Here is a 24,844-nt window from a genome sequence, read left to right as displayed (position 1 = left end):
GGAAATACGAATATCACCAATAATATCGTATACGTCAATTGCTTACTAAAATATTAGCAATGAAAGATTTTAACGCCAATGTAGATAACGCCGACTCTACGAAAAACTTTATGCAAAAGAATCAATTAAATAATGGTATAGATGAGACAAAAATGTGCACGAAATGCGGGCTTCTCCACACAATAGAGTTACTTATCCAGATATAGCATATACAAAACAATCATGGGATGAGACATAAATGTGGATGAAATACAAACTTCTCCGCACAAATACAAAAAAAGATCTTCGAAATATGAATATCACCAATAATATCATATACGTTAATTGCTTATTGAAATATTAGCAATAAAAGCCTTTAGTGGACGAAATAAATAGCAGTAGAGATGAGAAAAAATGTGAACAAAATGTGGACCTCTTTGCACATCAGATATAGCATGTATGGAAGAAGGTGTGCAATCGTCGTTGTGCGGAACAAGTGTGCAATCGTCGTTGTGCGGAACAAGTGTGCAATCGTCGTTGTGCGAAACAAGTAGTAGGATGAGACATAAATGTAAATGAAATACGGACCTCTCCACACAAATTCAAAAAGATATTTAGAAATATGAATATCACCAATAATATTGTATACGTCATTTGCTTACTAAAATATTAGCAATAAAAACCTTTAGTGGATGAAATACAGACCTCTCCACACGATAAAGTTACATGTCTAGATATAGCGCGTATGGAAGAAGTTGTACAGTCGTCGTTGTGCGGAACAAACATCGCAGAACAAACAATGTGGATGAAATACGGACCTCTCCGCACAAATACAAAAAAGATATTCAGAAATATGAATATCACCAATAATATCGTATACATCAATTGGTTACTAAAATATTAGCAATAAAAGCTTTTAGTGCTAACATATATAACTTCCACTATGTGAAAAACTTTATGCAAAATAATCCATTAAATAGCGGTAGATGGAGAGGCTATGCTACATTACAACTATTCCCTTGTTATTATTTTCATTTGAGTTTGGTTTTTGAGATACTTTGGTGAGTTAAAATACGATTCTAAAAGTAAATAAATTTTTTATATATATATATATATTTTTTTTTAAAGATTTAAGATGTCTTCACTTTTAAATAAATTATAAGTTAAAATATTGTAATGTTTAACATTTTGACTAAGTCAAAAAATAAAAATAAAATAAAATAAAATGATTTTTCCATGGTATTTTTAACCCATGGTTTTTCTCATGATATTCTTCTCTCATGTAGTATATTTAAAATCTAATAATTAAATCAACCTAGATCCATTTTAACTCTCGATTTATTAAGGAAAAAAATGATCAAACCTTTTTCACTCTAAAAGAGATTTTCAACTCAATATATTTGATCCCTCATAACACTTGATAGATCCATAAAATCATTAATATTTCTATTAAATATATAAAACGTAGTCTAAAGAACCCATAAATTAGCTAGGAAAATAATGGTAATTTGAGTAAGATTATGACAAAATCCGGCATAAATTTTTGAAAATTTGGATTACAATTGTCAAACTTTAGGATTTTGATGTGTTGAATCTATTTTTCAAATACTCCAACATTCTGATTTTAATTTTTGAAAATTTAGATTATAGTTGTCAAACTTTAAGATTTTGGATGTGCTAAATCTATTTTTCAAATACTCCAACACTCTGATTAGCCATCCAAGCAAATTTGTGGCGTCATTAGAAAACACAATATTATAATGATATAGGGAAAATTTGATTGAAACTTTTCATGGTGGCCACACACCCACATAGATTCAATTTAATAGAAAAAAGGAGAAAACAATATTTTGCAAGGGACAAGTTTACATAGGGGCTGGTTGGTAGAAAAAATTTAACAAATCTGAGAGAAGCAGTGTTTAAATCATGTTTATAAAAATGGCAATGGATTCAGCGCCATCAAAAACTTATAAAACACCCAAAATATTGAAATTTAACCTAAATTTACAAAAAAAATTTACTTGAATTTATCAAAATATTGCTTAAATTTTCATGGATAAAAAACAATCTGGTTAGACTACGCTATTGGAAGTTATTGGAAGTTCTTTGGGGACAAATATTGCTTAAATTTTCATGGATAAAAAACAATCTGGTTAGACTACGCTATTGGAAGTCCTTTGGGGACTAAATCGAACAAGAACGAAAAACAAACCATACTGAATTATTATGACATATACGCGGGAAGCGTGGGATTCAATATAATCCATTGAGGTGTCGAGTGCGAAATCTGGGCGTAGTATATTCAATCGTCTTGCCATGGAATCTCGGGACTATGAGGGGCTGGTGGCATCCACATCCGATCCACCAACAGTCAGCGATATCATGCACCAGGTCTGCCTTTCTATTCGCGAATATCGAACTCCATTTTATTTGGAAATGACTTGTAGCGGCAATTAATTGACACCCGTCTCGGATGGCTGAGCAGGCCATCAGTGAAAGGGTTTTTCCTGGTGGGGCAGTGGCCTTCGGCACCTGCACTGTGCCTTTGTACCATCAATGTAATCCTTGTTATTCGGAAATTTCTTCTTTTACGTATGTTAATGCGCTCAATACAAATTTATAGAAACAGAGTAACACTGTTTAATTTTCTGAAAAAAGAGTAACACTGTTTAATATTTATTTACTTTTTCTTTTCCTGCGCCAAACGGGTCGGGCACGAATTCTAACCGGGGATCGATCAGCCTACGGAACGTACACCTAGTAAGTATTAATCTTTATGCAATACTCGTTTTTGCATTTTCTTTTCCGTGATTCTGTATTTGGCACACATGCATTTTCTTCTTATAGAACTAAAAAATCATTGCTTGAAGGAAAACGTCTAATATTTTTATTTTTCCTCAGGGTAATTTTGCACTGTATGATAGATAATCCAGATAAATTGAGAGAGTTTAGGTTTAATAGAATGCCATTAAATAAAAAAAGTGTCATTGAATCCTTCCTCAGGAATTATAACTGAAGAAAATACCAAATTAATTTGGGGCCTATTCGTTGATGTCAGTATCTGAGATTAAATTACAGTAAAATAGCTGAAGCAATTAAAGCAACAGCAAAATGCGCAGAATTTAGTCAATGTTACAGCCTTTTGCGAACAACTTTAAATTAAGTTCAAGTGTTTTTTCCATGGCATTCTGTTAGTGTATTTTTTATGTAAATCTAAATTTTGACAAATATCATGAAATAATAAATGCAGGGAAAATACCTGCCAAACTACTTAAGCATTCATAGATTTTTCTTCGGGATCTATTATATAGATTTTTAAATTGTTGATGTGATTCGAATTAGTTAATGTAGTTCATTTTTATTTATAGATTTTTTTCGGGATCTATCATATAATTTTCTAAATTGCTGCTGCTCGAATCAGCTAATATGGTTCATTTTCATGACAGTTATCTAAATAACTCTACTCACAAAAGCCCTCCTTAAAAGCCCTCCTTAAGGCAAAATAAAAATAAAGGTTAAATTAAGTGTACTTTATTGGTATAATTTTGGTAAATAGTAGATACCTTAACAAGATCAATAACATGGAAGCAGTGTGAAGATAGATTAAACCTGACGGCGGACGTACTTTAAGTTATCTGTAAACTCAATCCTTGTTAGCCGTTCTAATGTCTCCTGACCACTATATAATTCGTCAAGGGAATGGGGTCCATAAACTCAGAAATTTACTCCATACTGACAACAATTGTGCTTAAAGTAACCACAGAATTCGATCTGAAGTCAGCTATAATAGAAGATGGTTATTCAATAAGAGAATTTATCAGATAAACTCCCAAAATGGTTTATGACAACTCTATAAAATTTCTAGATGGGTTTTCCTTAGCGCAATCACATGCTGATTCAGCCTTTAAGACAGAATTGAATGTGGATTTTTAAAGCTGTATACACATCATAGTATATTATACATTTTGACAAACATACTGCAGTTATCTCAAAAATTTTATCTTTTCCATTAATAAACACAAGAGGAAATAGATTCTAGAATGAGACGCATGACATCATGACTTGTAAGTTATATGCATATCAACTGCAACATACCGAATGGCAGCTAGGAAATTATTTACTTTAATCCTACACAATTGCCACACTGAGCCAAGGCTGTGCAATGACATGGACAATGGGCTGTCTCTATCTCAAATTCAGCTTCCGATAGCAGAAATCTCACAATAAACCCATCATCCCACTTACTGGAGTGGGGAAAATATCAACTCTTCACTGCCATCCATCCGCAGATGCAGGAAGAAAACCACAACAGATAATGTTGGTCTGTAAGCCTCTCTTTCAGTTGGGTGGAAAAATGCACACAATGTTGTTAGTTTTCCTTAAAACATAGTAACTGATTTGCAATTTTCTAAGTGTGCTACCAGAAATACAAATAACACCTGTTCTGTAAACTTAAATTACAAATACACTAAGTTTTCTAACTCAGCATACGCAGCAGAAATAAATAAATCATAAGACAAACACGTTCAACTCATAGAACACAAGATATACCTAGGAAACCTCAACTTCGGGGAAAACCTACAAACCGTGTGTCTTTTATTATCTTCAGCAAAAGATAATCTTCAGAAAATTTACAGCAAGGGAAAGCTTCCCTTTCACCACAAAAAATTATTGATCAGCTCCCCCAAAGAAAATCGAACTCCTTTTGTGCACTCATTTTGCCATATGATTGCTTAGTTCGGCCTATCTGCATGCAACCCTGTCTCTTTGCGCACACGTGCGAGCTGAATGGCTGCGCCGAGGCTGTCTGAGTTTGAGCAATCCGGCCCTCACTTGATTTCTCCTACTAGGTCTCTGTAACTCCACGATCTGTTGAAACCCTAGTCTCTCCCTTAGCTGATCTGACACACATTGTTTATGCCCAATGAACTGGCCACCTCTTTGCTCTATCTCCTCTTATATTTTTGACCTAAGTCCCACAATCACTCTCAATGGCTGATATTAGGTCTTGATGAAGGGCTGAGATTAAATCATAAGTTGACTTTAGGATTTTAAATTTTTCCTAACTTTAGGACATAGTTAAATAAATTAATATTCTGCTAAGTGACTATCTTGTAGGTCCCTCGGCTAGCCTTGACACCTAGGCAAGTAGAACCCTTCTCTACTCCAATCAACACTCTCTCTTAGGGAGGAAGGTGTTCTACACTACACCCAACTTCTCTTTGAGATAAACAATTTTTCTTCCTGGCAAAGCCTTGGTTAGAATGTCTGTTGTCTGCTCCTTTGTTGGTACATATTGGAGTGTAACAATACCTCTCTGAACAATGTCCCTAATGTGGTGATAACGTATGTCGATGTGCTTTGAGCGGTTGTGAAACATTGGATTCATAGAGAGTTTGATGCAACTTTGATTGTCATAGTGTATCACAATGTATCATATTGGGCTATAACACCTGTAGAAACAAGCCCATGAGCAACTTCCTCAACCAGATAGCTTCACATTCTGCTAGACTGGCAGCCATGTATTTGGCCTCAGTTGAGCTTAATGCAACAAATCTCTGCTTCAAGGTGAACCATGAAACAACTGCTAATCCAACACTAAATGTGCTTCCCAATGTGCTCTTCTTGTTTGTGGAACTCCCTACCCAATCTGCATTAGTGAAGCCCTCAAGCTTCACCCCATCACCCTGTCTATACCACAATCCGTACTCTACTGTCTCCCTGAGATATCTCATACATGCTTGGCAGCAACCCAATGCGCTTTGGTAGGCTCGACCATAAATTAACTCAAAGAGTTAATTGCAAAACATATGTCTAGCCATGTGTTTACCAAATACATAAACGGTCCTATCAACCTTCAGTAAAGTGTGGGGTCTACTCACTCCATCCTGGATGTGTCAACCTTCCTCTAGTTTGTAACTAGAGGCATGGTCATGGGTCTGCAATCCTGCATGTGAAATCTCCTTAAAACCTCCAAGGAATACTTGTCTTTCCTCAAGAAGATCTCTCATCTCTCTGCCAAACCTCTAGCTCAAGGAAATGGTGCATCAACCCCATATCCTTCATCTCAAACTCACCTGCAAGATCTATCTTGCACTTTTGGATGAGCTTATCTGCGCTTCTGAAAATTAGATCACCCACATATAACACAAGAATAAGTGGCTCACCTCCAACAACAATGTAGTAGAGGTTGGGGTCTGCTTTACTCTTGGTGAAGCCCAATCCTTGAAGGTAACTGTCTATTTGAGCATACGATGCTCGTGGATCTTGTTTGAACCCATACAAAGCTCTCGAGTCTGCATACATGTGTTTGCATGTCTCAAACCCCTTCAACTGCTCAATATATATCTCCTTCTCAACAATCCCATTGAGGAATGTTGTTTCAACGTCCATCTAGTAGATCTTCCACCTCATCTACGTTGTAATCGCTATGGTAGTTCTGACAGATGAATATTTGGCCACTGGGGCAAAGGTCTCGCCATAGTCGATCCCTTCTACTTGCGAGAACCCCTTTGCCACAAATCTTGCCTTATATTTATAGATGCTCCCATCAAACCCATGCTTGATCTTGTAGACCCAACGAGAGCCCACCATAGATTTTCCCTTTGGCCTCAACACCACTTCCCAGACATCATTCTTCATGGTGGAGGCATACTCCACCATGGCATCTCTCCAGACTTGTTGAGTGGCTGCCTCTTAGTAACTGGAAGGCTTGGCATCCAAGAACTCTGTCATAAGTGCCATGTATCTTGTGTACTGCTATGGCTGTTTGCTCTGTCGAACTGATGTGTTAGGAGTACCAATTCGCTCTTGCTCCTCTTGGATCAAATGGTTTGCCCATCTCGCTCTCGTTCTCCCTGTGCTGGGAGTCACAACTTGAGTGGGTTCCACTCTCTCCTCCAACTGCGTGCCCCCCTCATCCTTATGTTGCTCGACCTACCCATCAACATGTTTAACTATAGTCTGAGGTGCTGGTTGAGCCTCCTGCTTGGGAGCCTAATGATCCTCCTCTTGTACAATAGTTTGCTCATGCTCTAAGGACTTACTCAAGGCCCTATCCTCCTCAAACTTCACATCTCTCCTGATGATTTTTTTTAGAGTGCTGGGATATACACCCTGTATCCCTTGGATGTCTTACTGTAGCCCATGAAGATGCCCTTCTCTACTGTGGGCTCCAACTTCTTCCTTTTATCCTTTGGTACATGGCAGTGCACTAAACTACCAAATATCTAAAAATGTGACACATCCAGTTTCTTTCCTGTAAAAGCCTCCTTTGGTGTAACTCACCCCAACACTTTGTGTGGGCTCTGGTTCTGCAAGAAAACTGCTATATTGCATGCCTCAACCCAAAGAAACTTGGGTAGCCCCTAGTCATGCAACATGGCTTTGGCCACTCCAACTATGGCCCTGTTCTTGTGCTTTGCCACCCTGTTTTGCTAAGGATTATATGGTGTAGTCAGCTCCCTCCTGATGCCCTCCTTGGCACACAACTCCTTGAATGCATTTGAGGTGTACTCCCCACCATTATCAGACCTCAATGCCTTGATTTTCTTGCCAATTTGGTTCTCAATCAAGGCCTTAAACTCCTGAAACTTCGAGAAGAATTCATTTGTCCTTTTCATGAAAAATATCTAGGTCTTCCTTGAATGATCATCTATGAAGGTGACATAATACTTGTACCCACTAAGGGATGTTGTAGAGAAGGGACCACAAACATCTGAGTGAACAAAGTTCAAGATGCCCTTGACCTTGTTGTCTCTACTAGGAAAAGAGGTTTTAACATACTTGCCAAGTGTGCAACCCTTGCACACCTCATCCACGCTGCACTGTGGCAGCCCTATTGCTATCTCCTTGAAAATCTTTAGTGCTCCATGGTGTAGATGCCCCATGCGCCTATGCCATAACTCCCCAAGCTGGCTACCTGAGTCACTGCTCCCTCTGCTGGTTAATGTTGCCACTTCTCAAACTGTAATTTGTACAGGCTCTTATGCCTAACCGAAATCTGCTTAGCCACCTTGGAGTTTGAGGATTTTATAAAAGCCCTACCCTGTCTGAAGGTTACTTTGTAGTTGCACCCTTTATCCTCCAATGTTGAAACTGAAATTAAATTTTTCTTAAGCCCTAGTATGCAAAGGACATCTCTGAGATACAAAGGGTTTCCAGACTCTCTCTCAAATCGGATTGTACTAGTGCCCTTGACTCAGTACTTCCCATCATCTCCCATCTCAATGTCAAACTGCATACCCCTTTCTGACAATTTGCTGAAGTAGTTCCTTTTCCCCGTCATGTGACAGGATGCACCGTTGTCCACATACCATAAACTAGTAGTCATTGAGCTTGCCATACAAGCAACGAGTGAAAGTTCCTTCTCAAAATGAGAAGAGAACTCATCTATCTCCAAAGAGATTGCTACATGGTCCTTCTTGGACCCTTTCTTCCTATTAGGACACTTAGTAGCATAATGTCTGAATTGGTGGCACAAACGACACTTGATCTTGCTGATATCTTTCTTCTTCTTCTCACCCTTGGAGCTTGACTCTCCACCACCACTACTCTTTTTACCCTTTGACTTGTCCCCTTTGTTGGCTATGGAAAAATTTTCTTCATCTTCCTTGGTCTTAACACGAGACCCAGATTGAGCTTGTTTGTGAATCTCTTCTTGGACACATTCACCCCATAATCGCTCCCAACCTGTAAGCCTTTTTGTGGCACAGATCCATCTGTGAAGGCTTGCCAAGATTTGGTGAAACCCAACAAGGAAATTTTTATCAAATCCCTATTTGGAATTGCCTCGTCCACACCAACCAAATTTTCCCTCACTCGGGTAAACTTGGTGAGGTAAGACACAACAAAATCAAACTTGGACATTTTAATAGTCCGCAATTTATCCTTCAACACTAGTTTCCTGGCCTCGCTCAAACTCTGATAGGGGCCAACGATGGCAGTCCACAAGGCTTTCGGATTCTTCTTCTCAGTCAAGTGAGGAATAATGTGGTCTTTGACTCCCTCCATGATGATTTTTCTTGCCTTAGCATTTTGTTGGTTATGCGCAGCTAACTACTGAGGGTCATTGGGTGCAACTGGGACATTATCAACAAATTACCACACCCCTTTCTCCTCCAGTACAATGACAATTCTCTCACGCCAAGAACAAAAGTTGGATGCATCGTCCAACCTATCCTCGAATTTGAGGCCCTGATATGCCATACTGTCAATTTGTACTTTCTAGAAAGCCTAACAACCAAATCGAACTGGTGAACTCGCTCCCTCTAAATCACAAAACCTGCTCTTGAAGATAAAATATGTGTTTGGTCTTCAATTAGAGGCTATGCTCTGATGCCATGTTAGTTTTCCTTAAAACCCAGTCACCGATTTGCAATTTTCTAAGTGTGCTACCAGAAATACAAACATTTGTTTTGGAAACTTAAATTACAAATACATTGAGTTTTCTAACTTAGTATATAGAACGGAAATAAGTAAATCAAGAGACAAACACATTCAGCTAATAGAACATAAGATATATCCAGGAAACCCAACTTTGAGAAAACCTACAAACTATGTGTCTTTTATCATTTTTTTTTTGATCAAGTAAGAGTGAGCCTTCCATTAGTCAAGAAAAATTACGTATTGTACAACAACAACACCAACTCTGTGAACACTCAACAGACAGCTGGGTTGACTCAACCCCGAGCCTAACTCAAACAAAACTACAACAGGACTGTTGTCAAAACATTCCGTCCAATAGAGAGTACAAAGAATCAGCCCTGTCTATCTAACCATCCTCAGAGTGGCTCTCTGGATAACCAGCGCACACGAAACCTGCTTTCCGAACCCGAAATAGAGATTAAAAGGTTCAGAGGTTCTCTCAGGTCTGCTAAAAGTCAAAAGTCTCGCTCATCAACAAACCCGAAAGCCCTTGATGTCGAGGGCCCACATAAATGAAGGCCTACAATGCATTCGCCTATGTCTTAAACACAATCCTTAACCTTTGGTTGTCTTTACAACCCGAAAACCATGCGATCCTACCCTTGGAGATCCGACGGTCAATAGCTAATTTCGGGCCATCAACTTGCCCACTCTTTAATTTATCTTACGGACCGATGAGAAACAAAATTGCCACTCTATATATTTTCGGGTCCGCTTGAGGATTAACCTACGATCTGATTTTCACTCCGATCACCGTGTGATCCTACCCTCGGAGATCTGATGGTCAATAGCTAATTTCAGGCCATCAACTTGCCCACTCTTTAATTTATCTTATGGACCCAATGAGAAACAAAACCGCTGCTCTATATTTTTTTCGGGTCCGCTTGAGGATTAACCTTCGATCATATTTTCACCCCGATCACTGTGCGATCCTACCCTCGGAGATTCGACGGTCCAGAGCTAATTTCGGGTCGGCAACTTGCCCACTCTTTATTTTATCTTACGAACCCGATGAGTATCATAGATCACCTCACTATTGCTTCTCGGGTCCGTTTGAAGTTTTAACCTCTATGTGGTTTTTCGCCCGAAATCCATAGGATGGTGGATTCCAAGGCAATCTATGGTCGGTTGCCTACCAACCAGCTCGCTGTTTAGCCCTTGCGATTGGTCCATTTACTACGGTTTCCATCAGTCTCCTGATTGCTTAATTTTCATACTCTGAAAATACTCCTTGCCTTTGATCGCCTGTCTGTGACAGTCCTCGCGCAATTTCCCTGAGGGTGTCGATGCCCAAGCATATCTTCTATTACTTCTTGAACAGAGCACTCCTTCATTCGCTAAGCGATCCGCTAACTTGTTGGCTGTTCTGCGTACGTGAACAAATTTGAGTGTTCTTAGGGCTCTTAGGTGGGATTGTATACGTTGATAGACCTGTAATAACTGCCAGTGTTTTGACACTTTTTCTGGTGCTGTACCGTTGCATATCTTCTTGACCGAATTAATTATCAATTCAGAGTCTGCTTCTACGATAGCATTGTGTAAATCTGACTTAATCAAGATTTCTAGGCATTGCTCTAAGGCCATGAGTTCCGCCATATTATTAGTGGCATTCCCCAAATGACTATGAAAGATGACTTGTATGTATCCCTGCTCATCTCTTATGACTCCGCCATAACCAGCCACTTTAGGGTTTCCTTTAAAGGCTCCATCTATATTAAATTTTAGAAAACCATGTGGAGGAGGTTGCCAGAATTCCTTACCCGTTGTTGTATGGCTTACGATCTTGCTTATGCCCTGGGGGATCGACAACTAGAGACCCAATTGCAAAAGTATATGTGCATCCTGGTTTAGAGGAGGGTTTTCGGGGGGTTTCTTTAGAAAGGTACTCACAGTTTCTTTGAGCTGTCTTATAATTTGAGCTATGATGCTCTGGGTTGAGCCAATTCTGTTCTTGAAAATCCTATTGTTGCGTTCTTTCCAGACATCCCAGATCAAAAAACCTGGAACCAGAGTCCAAGCTTTGTTGACTTTTTCATTTTTTGAGAAGTCTTTCTGCCAATTCTTTAAAGTGCCAGTAATGCTGGATGCGTCCTTGTCAGTTTGCCTGAAGATTGAGGCTACCCAATTCCACAAGGTAGAGGTGAATGGGCAGAGGTTGAGTAGGTGATCCATCGTTTCTTCTTGTAGACCACATAACTGGCATCTAGATGGACCAACTAAACCTCTTTTCCGAAGATTTTCCCAAGTCAGAATTTTTTTATGTTGCACCAACCACATGAACAATTTGATTTTCATCCAGTGCGAGTTCTGCCATAGGTCCTTCCATACCTTATCAGGGTTTGGAAAGTCAAGCCCAATGGCAATTTTTTTGGCTTCTTTGAGGTTGAAGTTGCCTTCATTGTTTCTTCCCCATCTTAGTTGGTCAGACGATGTAGATGTTAAAATCTTTCTTTGTTCCAAGATAATTGCAAAAGCTTCTGCTTGGGCTTTCAAAGGGCTCTCTTCACTATATCCCAGGTTCTTCCATGTTCTCCATTTATCCTTGTTCCTTGTCTGATCCCAGAAGTCACTTACCCTGAGTAAACCTTTATTGTCAGTGTCATTCTTAAGATTGGATAATTCTTCTTTACACAGGTTAGGTTCCTGCTGCCAGTTATCCTCCCAAAGCTAGGCTAGGTTTCCATCTCTGATCTCCCAGAAATTGTGCTTTTGAACTATGGCTCTATTCTTCCAAGCACTATTCCAAATGTGGGAGCTCTTGATGCACCCAGACATCCAAATATGATCCCTTTCTTATCAATTATTTGCATACTTCTGTTTCCAGAGCTTGGCCCATGGGGTTGCCGATTCCTTTATCCATCTCCACCAAAGTTTTGTCCCCAAGACTTTGCTAAGGGCTTCAGGGTCATGAAGTCCCAAACCCCCATGGGTCTTAGGTTTACAGAGCTTATCCCAAGCTACTAGAGCCCATTTTTTTTTCCTCTTCCCCTTTGCCCCAAAGAAAATCTCTTTGAATATTCCTGATGAGTTGCAAAACTCCTTTAGGGGCAGGAAGAGCTGAAAACATGAAGGTGGGAATAGTTTGTAGGACAACCTTTGTAAGCACTAGCCATCCTGCTAAATTCAAAGACCTGCTTGTCCATTTCCTAATTTTGTCCTGCAGTCTATTAGTCACTGGCTCCCAAACTTCCTTGCTTAGAGGTTTGTCAGTGAGAGGTATTCCCAGATATTTGGATGGTAACTGATCTCTTTGAAAGCCGAGAATTCTGGAGAGGTTTCTCTGAATAGCAATGTCAGTATTAAAAAAGAAAATTTTTGATTTGGTGAGGCTTACCTCTATACCAGCGGCCATAGCAAAGTCGTTCAGGATTTGTTTGAACGCTTTAGCTTCCTTGACCGTGGGTGTACCCTGCAGCATAGTGTCATCCACAAATTGTTGATGAGTCAAGGCATCCCCATTCGGGGTGAGTTTGAGACCCTGGATTCTTCCTTCTATATTGGCGGATTTAATCGCTTTGCCTAATCCTTCCATCATGAGAATAAAGAGGAAGGGGGAGAGCAGATCTCCTTGTTGGAGGCCTCTTGAAGGCCTAAAGGTTCTGGATGGAGAGCCATTAAGCAGGATTGAAAAATTAGCTGTGGTAACAAGGGCCATTACCCATCTTATCTAGTTGTGGTCGAAGCCATACGCTTTTAGTACTTCCCTGATGTACGACCAATTTAGCTTGTCATAAGCTTTCGCTAGGTCAAGCTGTATGATCATACTCGCTTGCTTATTGCTCTTAAGAGAATGAACCACCTCGTGAGCTTGAATGATGTTGTTTAGAATTTTCCTTCCTTCCACATATCCAGTTTGCTCCTCAGACACAAGCATTGGAAGAAGGGGCTTGAGTCTGTTTGCAATTACTTTGGAAATAATTTTGTACACCACATTGCATAAAGCTATGGGTCTGAATCTATCTGGTGTCATAGCTTTTTCCTCCTTTGGAATCAAAGCTATGAAAGAAGCATTAAGCGCCCTCAAAACTGTTTTGGATCTTCTCGAGTCCTCCACAACATCAAGGATATCTTGTTTGACTATTTCCCAACATGCTTTGAAGAAGTCTACATTGAACCCATCCGGTCCTGGAGCTTTCCCATTTTGCATTTCTTTGATGACTTCATTAACTTCCTCTTCAATCACTGGCCTGTTAAGATTGTAATTGTCTTCCTTGGTTACAAGCTTTGGAATGTACTTTGTGAAGTTGTTGATAAATTGTGATCTGTCTACGAGAGGCTCCTTTGCTATGCTTTGGAAATGTTGTACCAGAGCACTTTCCATTTCTTTGTGGGTACTGAGCTCTTTCCCATGAGTATCTCTAAGTTTTGAAATCCTGTTATGTGACCTGTGATCCACGGTTGACTTGTGAAAAAACTTTGTGTTTCTTTCCCCTTCTTTAAGCCATTGCACTCTCGATTTCTGTCTCCAGAAGATCTCCTCTTGCTGGCATCTGTCTTCCCATTCCTGTTGAAGAGAGTCAACTTGCATTTTTCTTTCCTCGGTAAAGCCATCTGTGATGAGGATCTAATTAATTCCTTGTAGTTTCTGTTCAACTTCTCTTTTGGCTTTGAAAATATTGCCAAACTCCTTTTTGTTCCATTCTTTAAGCCTGAGTTTGATGTGTTTCAACCTCTGTTGTAGTAGGAACATATTAGTGCCTTGAACGGGCAAATCTTCCACCCACCATTTACCAATATTACTGATGAAGTCAGGGTGGGTGAGCCAGACATTTTCAAACCTAAAAGGTCTGTTCCTCGGAGTGCCTATAAAAGAAGCTTCAAGTTGGATAGGCCAGTGATCTGAGCCTCCAAAAGGAAGGATTAATGCAGTCAAGTCAAGGCCAGTGAGAAGGAGGTCCTCCGAGATTATAAATCTATCTAGTTTAGAGGCAACTTGAGAAGCCCCTCCCCTCTTATTGTTCCAAGTGAAGGTACCATTTATTGTCTCCGTGTCCACTAGCCTCATGTTGTTTAGGAAGTTCTGGAAGGCAATGGAGTCTCTGCCTAGTGTTCTGGTCCCGCTTTTTTTTTCTATAAGAGATCTGATCATATTAAAGTCCCCTCCCAGAATCCAAGGCATAACAGGATGTCTCTCTCTCAACTCCTCCAGTGAGGTGAGAAGCCTGAGTTTGTCTTCAAGTTTTTGAGGACCATAGACATTTGTGATCATATATATTTCCTTATCACCCAAAGGTTGGATCACCATTGAAAGGTAGTTCCTGGATGCTTCAGCATCTAGGATTCCAAGTTTCTGGGGATTCCAGAGTGTGAGAATCCCTCTTGTCGTGTTGTCTGCTTTAACTTCTAGATGCTCATACTTAATGAGCCATTTGCTATGTATCTCTCTGATTTTATCTATTGAACATTTTGTTTCCTGGATAAACACCATATTTGGTTTTTCTTCTTTTATTCTATTGCTAAGATTTCTTTGTTTCCTTTTACTTCCTAGACCCTTAATTTTCCAGGTCGTGAGCTTCATTATGAAAGGTTTGTAAATGAGTAACTAGTAAGATATTTCATCTCACTTGAGTTAATCATGAGTTTCCCACACTTTGTCAGCAGCTCATTCTGTCTTTTCCTTCCTCTTTTCCTGCCTGGGTTCTTGGAAGAGTGTCCCGATGTTACCTCCATCGTTTTAACCCCTCTATTTTCCTGGCTGTCATGGTTTCTTTTGACTCCAAAACCCTTTGCTTGATATCTCCAGAAGAAGAGCTGTTGCACTCTGTCAAACTCCTCTTGTGGTAGAGAATCAATCCCTTTGGTGGTTCCCTGCTGCAGGAACTTTTCTAGATCGAGATTCTCCCTCTCGAGAATCTCTTGTAGTTCTTGGTCCTCCGTTCCAACTTCACTTGGGGTCATCTCATGGTCCCTGCCAAGTTCCATGCTACTTGGCAGATCTTCCTTTAGTTTGCTGTTCTTAGGTACATCCTCCATGCTAGCATCTTTTTCCTTCTCTGCAGGATTATCCTCCGATGCTTGGTTCATCCCATTGTTCCCACCTTCTTCTAAAATCTTGAAACTGTTATGACTTGGTTGTTTATCCTCGTTAGTTTTCCTTTGGTACTTTTTTCCTTCTTTCCCTTTGCCTCCCATCTTGGTAAAGCCTTCAGGGTCTTTGCCTGTGTTGGTTTTCATATTGTCCTCCAGTTTGTTTAAAGGGCAATCTCTGAAGAGGTGCCCGTGTTCATGACATTTATAGCATCTGAATGTGACATGTTTATAGTCCACCGCCTGCACCTATTCTTCATCATATACTTCTAGAATGATTTCGTCCGGAAGTGCTCCTGATAGGTCCATTTCTACACATATGCGGGCAAAGGAGGCGTATTTTTCTCGCATAGTCGCCTCTGATATTTTTAAAAAATGACCTAATTTATTGGTTATGGCTTTTAAGGATTCCGACAGCTAGTAATCTAAAGGTAGGGAGTAGAGTCTTATCCATATGTGTACTGATGTGAATGTTTCTCGTTCTGGGACAAAATTCATCACCCATGGTCGCATGTAGAGGCCTGCCGCAGCATAAAAATATGGTCCTCCTTCGAACACTCTGTCTTTGTCCTCTAGGTTTGTGAACACCACTGTGAAGAATCCCTTGGACCCAAGGTGAAGGTTTATTTCCCCCTTTGGTTTCCAGTGGTTTCTTATCCATACTTGCAAAGCCTTCTCCGTTGGCCATATCCCCATAAATTTACATATAACTGCGTATGCCGCCATGTGATCCCTGTGCTCCTGTAGCGCTGGATTATTTAAAACAACCTGGGGTTTAATGGCTGACCTGGGTTTACAGAGTCCTGTCACACTCTTGTGCTCAGCTCTTTGACTGCTGCCTCCTGTTCTCTTCTCTCCTCTGACTTCCTCATGATTCTCTTCCTGTTCATGAGAACTGATGTTTTCCGGCTTTTCTGTGCTAATACTCTTCGTTTCTGCCTCCATTGGTTTCTTGAAGCGATTCGAACCAGCTTCCTTGCTTCTGTTCGCAACTACATGACTGTAGGAGGGAGTGGAACTCCCCCCTCCTCACCCCTCCATGGTTACCAGCAATAATCCCCTGTTGGTCCAAACCCTCGTTCAGCTCGCTCCCTTGTAGTGCCCTTTGTCCATGTCTTTTATCATTTTCAACAAAAGGTAAGCTTCAGTAAATTTTTTAGCAAGGGAAAGCTTCCCTTTCACCAAAGAAAAAAACTGATTAGCTCCCCCAAAGATAATCGAACTCCTTCTACGCACTCGTTCTACCGTATGGCTATGCTGTTCTGCCTATTTGCGCACGACCTTGTCCATTATAGGAAATTTCAGCCTACAAATGCCCATGAAATTTTCACGTAATTTCCATGTCATAATATGGTAACCAATCAAAATCTTTTAAATTTAAAAAGAGGTACATGTCAATATTTTGGAGGGAAAAGAAGAAAAACTAATTTTTTTACTTGTATTTTTTACTTATCTCCTTATAGGTTTACCCAAATTTCAAGTGTTGAACACGTTTTTTTAATATATCTTCAATTTTTATCAATGTGGATCTTCTCAAAAGTATGCATAATGGGTACTCATTGGATGTGAAAATTAATTCCGCATCCAACGAGTGTCTGCACTTGAAATTTGGGTAAATCGATAAGGAGATAAGCAAAAAATACAAGTAAAAAAAGGTAGTTTTGTTATTTTCCCTCCGAAATTCATAATTCTTATTTTATTATTTTTACTTAGGAGGCCACTTTTAGGCTGAAATTTCCTCTAATTTCTTTGCGCACACATGCGAGTTGAATGGTTGCTCTAAGGTTGTCTGAGTTAGAGCAATTTGACCCTCACTCGATTTCTCCTATTAGGTTGCTCAAACTCTGCAATCTGTTGAAACCCTAGTCTCTCCCTTCGTTGATCTGACACACATTGCTTATGCGCAAAGAATTGGCCACTTCTTCGCTCTATCTCCTCTTATAATTTCGACCTAAGCCCCACAATCACTCTCAACGACTGAGATTAGATCTCAATTAGGGGCTGAGATTAAATCATACGTTGACTTTAGGATTTTAAAATTTTCCTAAGCCTAATTTAGGAAGTAGTTAAATAAATTAATATTCTGATAAGTGGTTGTCTTGTGGGTTCCTATGCTAGCCTTGGCACCTAGGCAAGCAGAACCCTTACTTCTCTACTCCAATGAACAAATGCTCTTATGCAGTCTTCTCTCCTCTTGGTTCCACTCCAGGTTTCTACTCTCTCAGTAGTAGCTTTAGAGTTCCATGGGAAAATTTAAACAACACACAACTACAAGGAAACCTCACATAGTGGAAGGGATAATGATGGCATTCCTCTTTAAGCAAACAAATTGCATCTAGTGGTTCCATACAACCCTCTCTTTGCAATATCCCTACTCTTGGGCTTCTACTTGGCATGATAGAAATACAACAACATAAGAGGAATGCATGCATTGCAAGAGCAAACAAGTGGGAGACCCACTACACCTACCATGTTCTATGGATGACTTGGTGTCATGCATGCCAACTTGGAGGATTCTTGTTGTATATTCATTGGAGTTGGTCATCTATTTTGGAGTTTGAGCTTTTATGCTCTTTCACTTGAGTACTCCATTATGTCAACTCTCTATTATCTTGATGAGGACTTGAAGATGCCTTGCACATGTTTCCATGCCATTTTGGTTAGAAATGCTCACTTGAGGAGTTGGATGGCACATTTATTCATGTATTTGGATAATAGCGTCTACAACACCCCCCAAAATTTTTGTTGAAAAGTGTAGCTTTACTCCCACAAGGCTAGGGTACTTGACTTGTGAGGATTTGACCCACTTTGTGGGCTAAATACCCAAGCTAGTGGGTTTTGGACCCAAAGCCATGGGTTTAAGACCCAAAGAAACTATATGTTTATTCTAATTATTGTGGAGGAGACACTTTAATGGAGTTAAGGGCCCCTAAGACAATGATTGGAGAGCATATATTGGAGAGACCAATGGAGAGGTCTCACAACATAGCTTCTGCTCCTTGTAAGAACATCAAGACAAGAGAGGAGAGCCGCAAACCTTCAAGGAGGGATGAGTTGCATGTGTTCTGTGATTTCCGAGCTAGAAAAAGAAGTTGAGCTGCTTGTCTAACCATTGGAGGATCAAAAGAAGGTTGCCTGAGTTAGTGCTTGTCTGTTGGTTGATCAAAAGGAAGGCTACCGAGAGGTTATGTTGAAGGAAATTGCCGTAGGCCGAGTTTTGTTCACTGTGGTAGCAATGTTGAAGCCCTAGTACAGGGCCGAAAAGCTTTAGGGCACATGAAATAGGGCCAAAGTACCTTAGGGTGCCTGGCAGACTTGGTCGAGGCATGTCCAAGAAGGGCACAAACAAAGGAAGGGGTACCGAAGGGCTTAGGAGGCTTGTGAAAACAGTCCGAGTTGCTTCATGCCTGTGTAGAGGCCAGCAAGGCATAAAATAGTACTGCTGTTCTGAGAAAGGAAAGGTTGCTAAGTGTATACTTTGAAGTATGTTCATAAACGGAGCCTTGAACAACAAGGTCAAAGGCTGATTATGCAGTGAATTTGTAGGGACAAAGTGACTATGAGTAACTGAAGTGTTTTGGAGCTGATATATGCAAGAGGTCTGAAGGATTTCATCATTGTGAGCAACTGCTTGTACAAAGATCTGAAGGAGCCAAATCTCTGTGAGAAGAAGGCAAAGGATAGCCAGGTAACAAATGACAAAGGAGGATTGAAAAGGTTGTTTGAGAAGAGGCTACATCAATAAGTAAGTTGGTTGTTTTGTCATTGTTTTGTGAGGCAGATTGAAGGTCTAAAGGAGTTGACCTTGTTGCTGCTTAAATCCGCACCTAAGGTTAGCATGGAGACAATCTCTAACTCCAATTGGTGTGGCCTTGGGGGAAAACGGTGAGTTGGGTCTGTCACCCAATTCCCAACTCCTCCGTCTAGGCTCTCTCCTAGTCAAAGCCAAGGGGGGTAGACCTTAAGGAAATCTAAGACTTGGTTACTGCTACACTAAGCAAGTTATAGGAGATAAATGATAAGTTAGCCAAGAGATATGTCAACCATCAAATTACAGATTTACAATAAACCACTTGAACCATGTAAATACTTCAACAAGTAAATAAGATCACCATGAGTATATAGAGATAATCATTTATGAACAAATATATAAAGTAATGATACCAATATGAAGGATACTTTGCAAGAAATAAAATGATGAGACCAGTGCCAAATAAGTAAACTTGCAAAATGAAATGCTCAAGGGAATAAATAGTACTTGTAAAGTAAGAACATGCAAGTGAAAAAGATAGCAAGTAAAATGCTTAAGATACAATTATACTTGAAAGTAAGATTTGCTGACGTGAAATATACTTGAACGTAAAATTGCATCGATAAAATAAGAGAATACTTAAAGATAAGCAAATGAGCTTCAAATGAAAATATTTCAAGTACAAGAATGTAAATGCTTGAAAGTAAATTTAAAAAAAAATTTGCAAGTGTAAAATGCTACTTGAAGATAAATAATGCTTGAAAATGAAACTTGATCAACTATGGCATGAGATAACTTCAAGATGGCATAAACATAAGAGATATTGCAATGACGTAATGTGTGATGTAAAGTGCTCTTGGTTTATTTTATTAGACCTATTCTAAGGTGAAACTTCCTCTCTAGACCTTCACCCTTGTAAGGATAGGGATGGTTGCAAGGAGCCTCAAGTGGAGAAGCTTAGCTTCATTAATGAGTATCCACCTAGTCTACCAAGTCAACCCACGTGCAAGCGCTCCAACATTGGACTAAGCCAAGCTTGAACTGCCAAGTCATGTGTTTACCTTTATCCAAACTTGGGTAAATGAATATTGAGGAGGGTGTCCTATTGCCTATACAACCAACTTATGTTGGAGGTTGATTTTAGTGAACCAAAATGATCAATTGCAAATACTTTAGATGTGAAGAGTGCTCAAAGTAAAATTGCAAATGAAATGAGACAAATTGCAATGAGTTAGTAAGCAATCTAAATCAAATGAAAACAAAACTATCTATAGAGCATGTAATTGGAAATTAGAAATTTTGCATGTAAATGAAATTAAACTAGCATGAAAGAAGATACTTGCATGGAAATGAGATCAAACTATGAGAGCATTAACATGTAAATGATCAAGTAAAACTTAGCATGTAGTGATAGTCAAGTGAGATAAAGCATAAAATAACCAACTAGCTCAAAATCAAATGCGCATTAGTGAATGGAGAGAGCGTGCAACTAGATCATGAAAGTCTCATAAGCATAACATGAACATTAGCATGAAACAAAAGAAAATGTAAGCTAGTCTACTTGCGAGAAATGAAAAGGAATGAAAGAGGAAATCACAACAAGCACACTCAAGACCTCCTTCCCTCAAAAGAGAGAAAGATGGGATGCCAAGGGGAGAATCCCCAAGCTCCTAAAGAAAAATATTTTTTTGTTATTAATGATGTGAGTGCCCTCTTATAGAAATGAGGGACTATTTTGGGAAGAGTTTTACAATATTCTTGAAAATCAAGACTACTCTTTCCCAAGAGTTACAATGAGTGATCAAGAACTACTTTTGAGAAATATTACAAGAAAACTCTCCTTGAGAGGGACTTGAAAGTCTTGAATGAAAAATGAAATGTAAAATTTACAACTCACAACTTGTGAGGCCTTGGAACAAGAAAATAAGTAGCGAAAAAAAGGTAATCATCTTGAAGGGTCTGGATGTGAGAAGGCCTCCAATATATACACTTTAGTTCTCCTTCTCCAATCAAGTTTGCTTCCAAACCTTCTCCAATTCAAATCTATCTCCAAACCCCTATACAACAGCGAGAGGATAAGTTAACATACAAGAGAAGCAAAAGGCTGAAATATGCTAGAAAAACATGAGTGCATGTGATGGAAAAAACTTATGGATTAAATGCTAATTTGAATACACTTATAATCCAACAAATTCCTCCACTAAACCAACTCGCATGAGCTGGTTTAATGAATGAAAGTTGGGATTAAACCCAATACTTTAGCCTTCTATGCTTGATTAAACAATATTTGCGCAATAGAGAGCGGGATAATTTGATTTTAATGAGATGGAAGGAAAAAGTAGAGGCTTATGGAGACCCCCTTTTGATATCTCTTCTTTTGATTTCTTTGGAGAATCCTTTGCTTGAATGAATTATGAGTTCCTTGAGATCAATGGAGATGGCTAGTCTAACAAAGGACGTCCCCAATCTCCAAAGGCAATTGGTAACTTGCTTAAATACAACCAAAATCTTGCAAAGCCAAATATTAGTGATAATGGAAACTTGCCATATGATGGTAAAATTGGATTTGTTTTTCAACCGAGAACAAGCAAATCACAATTATTGCTCAAGATATGTGCAAGCTCAAGGAAGGCTACAAGAAATTGCAATCTTCCTTTCCTAGACAAAATTTCCCTTAGGCTACAACACAAAATCAATAGCTATGCAAGAGAAATTCTACAAAATTCAACTGTCATATGACAAGAAACTCAATGAAAAGATACCATATTACCTCATGCTACAAGGCATAACAACATAAGACCCAATGTGGTGACCCCCAGAGACTTTCTTTATTACTTCAATGGAAATTTTGGTAGAGTTACAACAAGCATCTAAGCTTCCAACCATCATGGAAATGAGAACTCATGGGTTACATATATAGCAATTTGGGAGAAGATCCCAATGAAAGGGAGCATATCCAAGTGGCCAAAGGTGATGATCCAAAGCAAGACGTGAATCCACATGTGGTAAGTCAACTTTCCCTTTAAAATCTGCACAATTCCTCAAGGAGACAGTCATTGGAGCAAGTGTAGTCATGTGTGGAGTGAGGTGGGAGTGGTAGGAGGCACATTCCTTTATCATCTCAAGTCAAACTCCACCAAATCCTCAATCAAATATCTTCATCCTTAGTCAAATTGAGTTATTCCCTCAAAAAGTGCGAGTTTGCCTAGGCCTTGTTGACCACTGGAGTCGCACCTGATGATTATATGAAGACTCCATGCCCAAGGATGATCCAGAGGACACTTGTACCATCAGATATCGTCAATCAATTTTAACTCTACTTTTATCTTCTCATCATCTTTCTCGTACCCAGATTCCACACCCCACGGGGAATTGTAATAAGTGATACTAGTAATGATGAGTTTTGAGTCTGTAACAGGCTTAGGATGTTGGGACTCGATCAGCAAACGATTACACCTTGGAGTGTTTTTTATCTGGTTAATTATCCCTTCTTTTTCAGAGGCGGATAATTTTCTAAGTTTTTTCACTCACGTTTTACCCCAAAGCCGGGGTGACGGTTTGAAGGTTAAGCCCCTAACACATCTTAGTGTCTAGAGTCGATGTATATTACTATACTAGATCACACAAAAAATTTCGTGGAATTTGGTTAGGTCTAGGTAGTCATTTTTTAATTTTTTAGATTTCCTGCAAGTTAAAAATTGCAAATAAAATTGTATTTAAATTGTAATAAGTGTAGTCTAGAGAAGTTGTATGGAGTATGAATAATCAAAATTACACTTCTCACCCTCAACTTTCTACTATGACACACTTTGAGGGGTTAATAATGTGTTTTGGACCCTCAAAACCCACTTTTCCTAAGTTTAGTGGGAAATCTGACAATTAATTAAGCTAGAAATTAAATAAATGGAGAAAAATAAATATCCTCACATACTAAATGTTGTGGAAATGAGGTGGAAAATTATGGGGGAGTTAAAGTGAAGTCCCAAGGTGATGTGGACTCCTAAAATCAAGGAAAGGACATGTGCTCAAATAAAATCGAATTTCTAGCATTAAATGAAAAAGCTGTTTGGAAATTCGAATTTATGAAGTTAATGCACATTTGGGAGGATTTGGGAGAATACTTGGTGGAGATTTTTGTGGGAAATTGTCCCCACATGGGTTACCACCCATATACACTCGTCATTCCACCATAAAATTCGAATTTGGCACATAAGGGAAGAAGGAAATGATTGCCACTTGCCAGAATTCGATTTTTACACTTGGCATTGGAGCTCCATTCAACAAATTCGAATTTCTTTTTGGGATTGTCATCCAATGCCATTTGTCATTGTCATTCTTCATTGGGATTTGCTCCCAACTCTCTATATAATAGAACCATGGGCTCTCACATTGGAGAATATTGTTACTAGCTATTGTGCTTGCGGAAGCGCTGCTGCCTTGTACACTTTCAGAAATATCAACAAGACTTTGGGGTTTCATTCATGAGGTGTTCCTCTTTTTCGAGTGTGATGAATTGTTGAGCATTGGTATAATTCCTTTTACTCATGCTTTAATCTAATTTGCTTCCATATGCTCTTGTAAATTTGTTAATGTAGAGCTGTCTTGCATTGACATTTGATTTAGAAGTATGCTCTAGGTATAGAATGCTCTAATTGGTTTTAAATAAATCTCTAGAGTTTCTTATCATTGTTTATTGCTAAATCTATATGGAACTAATTCTTGATTGAAGTTTTGTAGAGGGAACATCTTGTTGGGATTACAGAATCAAGCGTGAGGGGAAGTCTTTGGAGAGACCAACCCACTCTTGGTACATTCTTAAAGGAGCTCTCATTTGTTTTTTGAACCTTCATAGTCTTATTTTGCAAAGTGGTTTTGCAGGGATTTCGGCACATAGCTTGTACAAAAGCCGAGAACTTCTAAATTTAAATATCTTTTAAGAAACATTGTACTTCATTTCTTTCATTTGCTATCCAAGAGCTTGAAGATGGCTAAGCAAAAACGAGAGTTTACTCTCACTCTTTAGCTTAGCCTTTTGTAAATTATAATTGTACATATACATTTTATCTTGCTGATTTTTCCATTAATACTTAACTTATTTTGCAGCCATTGTTTGGATTGTTTGCTAACTCTTGTGTGGCAGATTTTGAAGAGCAACATCTAACAAGTGTTTGCAGGACCTTTGGCAAGTGTTGGGGGTTCGATTTCCAAGGATGTCGTGAGCCCTTTTGAGGCTTATTTTGGCCAAGTCGAGTTCACTAGAGGGCTGCCCATTTTCCTCTTTAAGCCGTGGGCATTTGGAGGAAACTCACACCTTGTTTCCCTTGCATAAGCTTTGTGAGATCTTGTCACTATTTTCTCAAGAAAGGAGGTCTAGTGTCCAAGTTTCAAGCAATTATTGTGAGGACTCTCCTTGAAGTATAGTTGAAAACTTTGAAGGGCCCTCTTCTCATTGTAATATTAATAAAAGATCTAACTTGCTTGTGGGAGCTTGGGATTTTTCCCATGGTATCCTATCTCCCCATTTAGGGGAAGGCTTCTCTTGGGTGGATTGACATTTGCATGGTTTAAGCTTTCATACTTCATTCACTTACATGCATGCTTTAATTGAGAATTAACACAACTTCACTATCACATTTCATTAAGTTAAAGTTTGTTACAATT

General features: G+C 39.2%; 1 long non-coding RNA gene across 1 annotated transcript in view; it reads left to right on the top strand.

Moving 5' to 3' along the window:
* Positions 1-2,150: 2,150 nt before the first annotated feature.
* Positions 2,151-24,844, top strand: part of LOC149229247 (uncharacterized) — a 66,019-nt gene continuing 43,325 nt past the window's right edge. The window contains exons 1-3 of the long non-coding RNA XR_016248378.1: positions 2,151-2,370; positions 2,465-2,537; positions 2,721-2,739. This is a non-coding gene — a long non-coding RNA (uncharacterized LOC149229247). The remainder of the gene's footprint in view (positions 2,371-2,464; positions 2,538-2,720; positions 2,740-24,844) is intronic.

This window comes from Pinus tabuliformis, chromosome J (assembly GCF_031772625.1).
Source record: "Pinus tabuliformis cultivar Carrire ecotype Pingquan chromosome J, CPIR1, whole genome shotgun sequence".
NCBI classification, from domain to species: Eukaryota; Viridiplantae; Streptophyta; class Pinopsida; order Pinales; family Pinaceae; genus Pinus; species Pinus tabuliformis.
This window is presented reverse-complemented; position numbering and strand designations above follow the sequence as displayed.